Genomic DNA, 7,786 nt, shown 5'->3' with positions numbered 1-7,786 from the left:
GTTTCTTCTTCATCTTCCCTACCCTCATTCCCTGCTAGCTCTCTCCACCTTCGAAGGTGTTTGAGGTCTTAGGACTGAAGCTTGGGATAGTTAAAGCTTTCTTCAAGTTTATGTTATGCTTGTGATGCATGAAGCTTTCCATCTTCATTGCATCACCTAGGTCACAAGGAACACAAAGATTGTATTGTAACAAGTCTCTCTTAATCGGAGAAATCATAATACAAATGTCAATTGGAGGGGGGATTGGCTCCACATAAATCCGGTCCTCAACTGTTGTCATTTTCTCTAAATTCTCTCTCTTGCAAACGTATTGTTCATGCCAAGTTAACTAATTGCTATGATTATGTTGCTTTCTTCAATTATGTTCACCCGCTATGCTCACAAAGTCATTTCTCAAAAGTACTCTCATTGATTTCCGCTCTCTCAAGTTAAATAGGCAAATTCCATTACATTGGTATCAGAGCATTTGGTTTCTCTTTTCTTGCTTAAGAAGAGAGGTCCTTAAGTAGCCTATAAATGGTTGATGTTGTTAATTATGTTAGGGTAAGTGGAACTGGGATCTATTATCGGTTTTGTTGAGCCCACTATGTGGGATATGGTGCACACCTCGGGAGCTTTGGACTTAATAATGGAGTCTTTTTAGACTTGCCTACGGCTTTACCATTATTGAGCCATAAGAAGTCCGAAAGGAGCTAGCCCTCGGCAACTCTACTATGTTAGAACTACTCCTCTACTCTCTATAATTAACCACTTCGAGCCGTGGGTGTAGATACTTCAGAGCCAATTTTCAAAGGCTAAGAGGAGTGGCAACTAAGGTTTTGAATTGCCAAAGCATACACTAAGTACATACATAAATTTTGTTAACATGGCTGACAATAATCAATAGAGTAGAATGAACATTGATAGCTTTGATTTTGCACATGAAGGTGCTAATGATGATGCTCCCATGTTTGTGAATTATCTCGTCACTAGGTTGCAGCAAGCTATGGGCAACCCTGCTTTGCAAGCCGAATTTACTCAACAACTTCATGCTTATGGAATTTCTCTTCCTCTCCAAGAGGAGAGAGAGCTTAGGAGGCCTCTTGAAGAGACCCCCAAAAGAAGACTCTCTCCCATTCAAGAGGAGGAATCCAAAGAGCAAGAAAGCAATGAAAGTTTAAGTTCCTCTGAAGATGTGGCTCCATGAAGACGGTGGTCTAGACGATCGCCCACTCCTCCCAAGAGGAAAAGATCAACACATAGTCCTTCTCCTCGTCACTCCGAAAGGGAAGAGAGGGCACAAAGGAAGAAAAGGGCTAGGAAGAGGTCATCCTCTTCTCCTTTTTCTTCACCTTCCTCCTCTTTCGACAAAAGCTATGGCTATTCTCCTAGAGAATACAAGAGGGGAGGACATCGCAAATCATTTCCTGCATGGCGAAGGTGACGAAATCTAAAGAAGTTCAAGGAGGGAGGAAAGAGTATCTCTTTTCTCGCCTATGATGGCACCTTTGGTGCTATCGACAAAGTGTTGGCCTTCATCCAGCAATTTAATGTGGCATTTGGAGACGAGGGCTTCACAGAGTCCTCCAAACTACGCCATGTAGCTATGCACTTCCAAAAATCAGCTCGTCAATGGTGGGCTAGCCTTCGTGGCAATGGTGAAGCCCCAAAAGACATGGAAAACTCTACGAGTTTCCATCATGAAGCCATTTCTTACAAGCGATGCAAAGGACAAAGTGCTTACCGAATGGCATAGCTTGAAGCTTCTCTCTCATGAGTCTATCCACAAGTATGTAGACAAGTTTTGGGATTTACATCTCAAGGCCACTGTCTTTCAAAAGATAGACTTTCTCGAGCAAAGGCAGCAATTATGTGCGGGATTACCTGAAGAGATGGCCGAATACATCAACTCTCAACGACCTGGTACTATTAGCGAAGTAATCCATCACACCATGGTTGCTTCACGCATCAATTTCCATCAAGGGGCTAGACGTAATGTCAAGCCCATGAAAACAAAGACAAAAATGATGCAAAGGGGAAAACCAATGTTCAAAATTCTTCCCAAGGTACTTCCAACAACAACAACAATAATCGGTCCAAGGAGAAGGGAGTTTACAAAGGTAAAAATAAACTCTCTCTTGAAGAGCTTGAAGCTTTTCGCAAGGACCATAAGTGTTTCACGTGTGGGGAGCAAAGACATGGCTATCGTTCTTGCCCCAAGAAGAATACTCGCAATGAGACTCCTAGGGCTTCCACCATCGAAGGTCCAAAAGAGGATGCTCATTGCAAAGGATCATCACTTTCCTATGCTTGGGGAAAGGTAAGAGAGCATGATGCCTTCATCTTGTTTGACCCTGGCTCTACTCACAACTTCATATCAACAGAGTTAGCCACCAAGTTGGGCATTCAAGCTTTTGAGATGGGAGATATGGTAATGGCTGACACAGCTTTCAAGGGACAACAAGCCTCCGTTACTCCCTTGATTGGGAAGTTGATGCTTCATGTCCAAAGCTATGTCGACAAAGAATACTTCTTCATCTCTCCTCTCCAACATGAGGATGCTATCCTAGGGGCGCCATGGTCGCATGGCTGCCAACATGAAGTTCCCTAAAAGGAGAATCTACTTCACCTACAGGGGAAAGAACATGTATATAGATGCTAGTGAGCGTGGTCGAACTATTCCACTTGTAAATCCTCTTGCTTTTGATAAGTCGATGAAGAGCTCACTTTCTACGTACATGATTTTTTTCAAAGAGTCTCTAAAAGATCCTAATGTTTCATCAAATGTAAATGGTAGGAATCAAGAAGAGTTAGACTTGTCTAATTTTCTAAGAGGATTCCAAGATGTGTTCGTCGATGGTATCCCTATGGACTTACCTCCAAAACGAGGGGATGATGACCATCGCATTGAGCTCCTTCCAGGAAGCTCACCGCCTAATAAGCCTCCTTATCGAGTCTCACAAGCTCAACAAGATCATGAGGCAAGTACATGAATTGGTAGACAAAGAGATGGTGAGGCCTAGTTCCTCTCCTTTTGTTCTCCGGTCCTTTTAGTGCAAAAGAAACATGGGACATATCGTATGTGCGTGGACTATCGAGCACTAAACCATATCACTATCAAAAACAAATTTCTCGTGCCTCGGGTAGAAGATATGTTTGATAAGCTACAATACTCTACCTACTTTAGTAGGATTGACCTTAAGAGTGGCTATCATCAAATAAGGATAGTGGATGAAGATATCCTAAAGACCGCGTTTTGCACAACGTTTGGTCTTTATGAATATCTAGTCATGCCTTTTGGCTTGACTAATGCACCATCTACGTTCAATCGTCTAATGGAGAAAAATTTTAGACCTTATCGTAAATTCACTGGAGTGTTCTTTGATGATATCATCATCTAATCCAAGTCTTTGGAGGAACATAAGCAACATTTCCAAATGATTTTTCAAGCATTGAGGAATAAGCTTTTTCTCAACCAAAAGAAAAGGGAATTTTTCCTTCAAGAGATTCAATACTTAGGTCATATTCCCTCAAGATGGTATCCGTATGGATCCATCAAAGTTGGAGGTAATAAAAGCATGGCCTAACCCAAGGAATCTACATGAGCTAAGAATCTTATTAGTATGTGTGCATACTATAGACGCTTCATAGCAAAATTCTCTCAAGTGGCAGGACCACTACACGACTTAACTAAGAACAACGTTAAGTATGTATGGACTGCTAAGGAGCAAAATTATTTTGATAAGCTCAAAAATAAGCTTACTTCCCAACCAATCGTCACACTTCCGGATCTCTCAAAGCCATTTGAGGTCCAATGTGATGCTTGTGGTGATTGCCTTGGAGCACTTTTGCTTCAAGAAGGGCATGCCATAGCATATGAGAGCCGAAGGCTCAATACTTATGAACGAGCCTTGGGAATTTATGAGAAAGAGCTTTTAGGTGTTCGACATGTCCTAGACACATGGAAGCACTACTTATTGGGGACTCCATTCATTCTATGAACCGATCATCAAAGTCTCAAGTATTTCATGACACAAACCAAGCTTTCCGACAAACAAATGAGGTGGGAAAATTTTCTTTCGCAATTTAATTTTCATATTGCTTACATTCCAGGTAAGCACAATCAAGTGGTCGATGCACTTTCACGACGACCAAACGTTAATGCAGTGTCTATAGCTACTCACAATGATCTATCTTCTATGATAGATGAGTATGCTACTAACCCTGACTTTAGAGACATAATGTCAGCCCTTGCTTTGAGGAAGAAAGAGGAACCATTCACCTTGCAGGATGGTTATCTTCTCCACGGAAATAGGCTATGTGTTACACATTCCCTTCGTGAGAAAGTTATGTATGAACCCCATGCTCCTCCATATGCGGGGCATAGAGGTTTTCAACCTACTCTCTGAGGAGTAGAGACATACTTCTACTGGCCTACCATGAAAGTGGACATACAAGAGTATGTTTCAAAAGGTGTAGTATGCCAAAAGACCAAGTATGATAGAGGGAAGCAAGCTGGATTACTCCAACCATTGCCTATCCCAAATTCACCATGGGAGAGTATATCTATGGATTTCATCTTTGGATTACCCAAGTCTATCCATGAGAATACAAGAATATGGACAATAGTCGACAGGGTTAGCAAGCAAGCACATTTTATTCCTGTCAAAAAGACTATAAGGCACATCAAATGGCACCTCTCTTCATATCTCAGATTTTCAAGCACCATGGATTACTCACATCCATCGTGTCAGATACAGATCCTAGAATGACCAGTAATTTCTGGAAAGGTCTCTTTGAAAATCTAGGAACAAGATTGAATTTCTCTTCGGCCTATCACCCACAAACGGATGGCCAAAGTGAGATAGCCAATCTTCCAATACTCGATCTACTCAAGACTTATGTTACCGAAGTAGATCAACGCTCACAATGGGAAAAGTACTTACCTCTTGTAGAGTATGCCTACAATAATACTATACATACTTCTAGGGGAAAAGCACCTTTTGAGATCATTGAGGGAAGACCTAAAAGTCCCTTGCTACTCAAAGTACATGGGAAGATCTCTGCCGTCGATGAGTATAGCCGTGACCTACAAGAATCTTTTCAAAAGATTAAGGAGGCTATATCCATCTCTCAACAAAGGCAAAAAGCTACTGCTAATAAGCACAAAAGGGCCGTAACATTCAAAGAAAATTATTGGGTCTTACTTAAGTTTCCTAAGGTTCGATTAAGCAAACGACGGGCAAAAATCCTACGGGCCATCAAAAGTATTATTCTAAACTAGCAAAAAGATGCTATGGTCCTTTCCAAATCTTGAAGCCCATCAATGAGATGGCTTATCAACTCAAGTTGCCCAACCATTGGTTCATACAAAATGTCTTTCATGTAAGCCTACTTAAGCCCTACAAAGGAGAGCCACCAAGTGAACCAATTATTGAAGACCCTCCTGAAGTTGAAGACCAAGAAGAGGTGCTACAACCGGAAGCTATCCTTTGGCATGAAGACAAGGTACTAAAACATGGGAAGATTATCCGACGGTATCTTATTAAGTTCAAAAATTATCCTTTTGAAGATGCTAGATAGATGCAAGGAATACAGCTTAAGGATAGTATGAACCTTGTCAATGCGTACAATGCTACATTAGAGTAAGAAAATGTACAAATTTCTTTTAAATGACTCATGTTTTTGTCTTATAAGACTAGTCCTCTTTTTAATTGTGCAAAAATTTAACTAGTATGCATGCTTAGAATCATGTTTGTGATGACGAAGTCTCTCAAACACCAAGTAGAATTTTTCATTCTACTTTGGGAGAATGAAATGGACTAAAGAGCAGACATGCTTGCGGCATCTATGTCTCCCAAGCACCAAATGGATTAGTCATCCATCTTGGAAAGATGTCGTAGAGTAAAAAGGGATCCTCTATCCGCTAAGTAAAATTGACTAATGACTATGGCTTTATCTCTTCTACCTCATAGTCGAGGACGACTATGATATCAAGAGAGAGGTAATGTCATAAAAACTAATATCTAACCAACCCAAATGATTTTCTCATATTAAACTGATCACTTAATGTGGGAGAATAAATGGGAACAAGGGTTAAGATATTGAGATGTGCTTATAGATCTGTTTCAACACGGGGCCAATAGACAAGGGGCCCAAATGAGATATGGTCTATCAAAGAGCAAGGCTAACCAATGGAGCATAAGACCTTAGGGTTAGCTTCATTGAAGACCTCCAATAATGTGTGTAAAAGTCCTTTGACCTTAGGTAAGCTAGGGCTAAGCTTGAGGCGGGAACCGGACCCAGCTCGAGGTGCTAGTCCTACTTGTCATGCTTGATGATTGAGGTGCTTGAGGTGCTTGATGATTGAGGTGCTTGAGGTGCTTGATGATTGAGATGCTTGAGTTGTTTGACATGCTTGAAATGCTAGGGTTGCACTTGAGGTGAGAACCTAGCCCAAGCTTGAAGTGCTTAAGGGCCAAGCTTGTGGTGGGAACTAGGCCTATGCATGAGGGGCTTGAGGTGTCAAAAGGTCAAGATTCAATCCCTACAAGGAAGGGGCGATCCCTACAAGAGGGGGGATGAGACAGAATACCCACACGCTCACACAAGGCATGCATGGTACAAAGAAAGGAAAAGGGACACTTGTCAAGTTCCTCCTGATGTTTCCCTCGTGGTGTGCCTGAAGCCTATTGGTTGGCCACCCAAGGGGTCCAATGATAATTTAGGAGATTTAATTAATTGATTTTGCATTGATCAAGTCCTCTCTCTCAAAGGGCAAAGGGGAACACTTGTCCCAAGGCTACCCTTGTAGAGGTTGAGAGCCTACACCAACACTCTTGGCTATGGAGTGCAAATCCAACCAAGAGCCATGCTTCAATGCTTAAGCTTGCCATCTCCTTCTTCTTCATTACTATTCTATTATGTATGCTAGCAAGAAGATTTATGATAAGTGAGGAACTAATTCTTTCTCCTATGAAATGTTTCTTCTTCATCTTCCCTACCCTCATTCCCTGCTAGCTCTCTCCACCTTCGAAGGTGTTTGAGGTCATAGGATTGAGGCTTGGAATAGTTAAAGCTTTCTTCAATTTTATGTTATGCTTGTGATGCATGAAGCTTTCCATCTTCATTGCATCACCTAGGTCACAAGGAACACAAAGATTGTATTGTAACAAGTCTCTCTTAATGGGAGAAATCAAAATACAAATTCCTATTGGAGGGGGGACCGAGGGGGGACCGGCTCCACATAAATCCGGTCCTCAATTGTTGTCATGTTCTCTAAATTCTCTCCCTTTTGCAAAAGTATTGTTCATGTTAAGTTAACTAATTGCTATGATTATGTTGCTATCTTCAATTATGTTCACCCCCTATGCTCACAAAGTCATTTCTCAAAAGTACTCTCATTGATTTCCGTTACTCTGAAGTTAAATAGGCCAATTCCATTACAACAAACAAGTAATTAGACAGTAGGATGACTTTCATATTTTTTTACATTGGTTATTACCTGAACAATCATGTCAATGTCTAGCAAAGTTCCATACTAGGTTTAATTTGTGTGGAGGTTGCCCATTCCAGTGTCGACATCCTCGACCGTTTGCTCCTCACTCCCTTGTGCTCTTGTTGACCGAGACTCTTATGTCTCCATTGTAGAGTGGTCCATAGCATATGAATTAGTTTCTATGGTGGTATGATCTATTTGAGGCTAAGGCATTGTCAACTCTTGATGATGTTCAGGCTCTACCAATGGAGTGGTGAAGGGCACTGCTTGAGGGTTGGGAGTTTCTTCCTCATGCCCTCCCTCTGCATT

This window comes from Adiantum capillus-veneris, chromosome 17 (assembly GCF_014529385.1).
Source record: "Adiantum capillus-veneris isolate H3 chromosome 17, ASM1452938v2, whole genome shotgun sequence".
Classification (NCBI taxonomy): domain Eukaryota; kingdom Viridiplantae; phylum Streptophyta; class Polypodiopsida; order Polypodiales; family Pteridaceae; genus Adiantum; species Adiantum capillus-veneris.
This window is presented reverse-complemented; position numbering follows the sequence as displayed.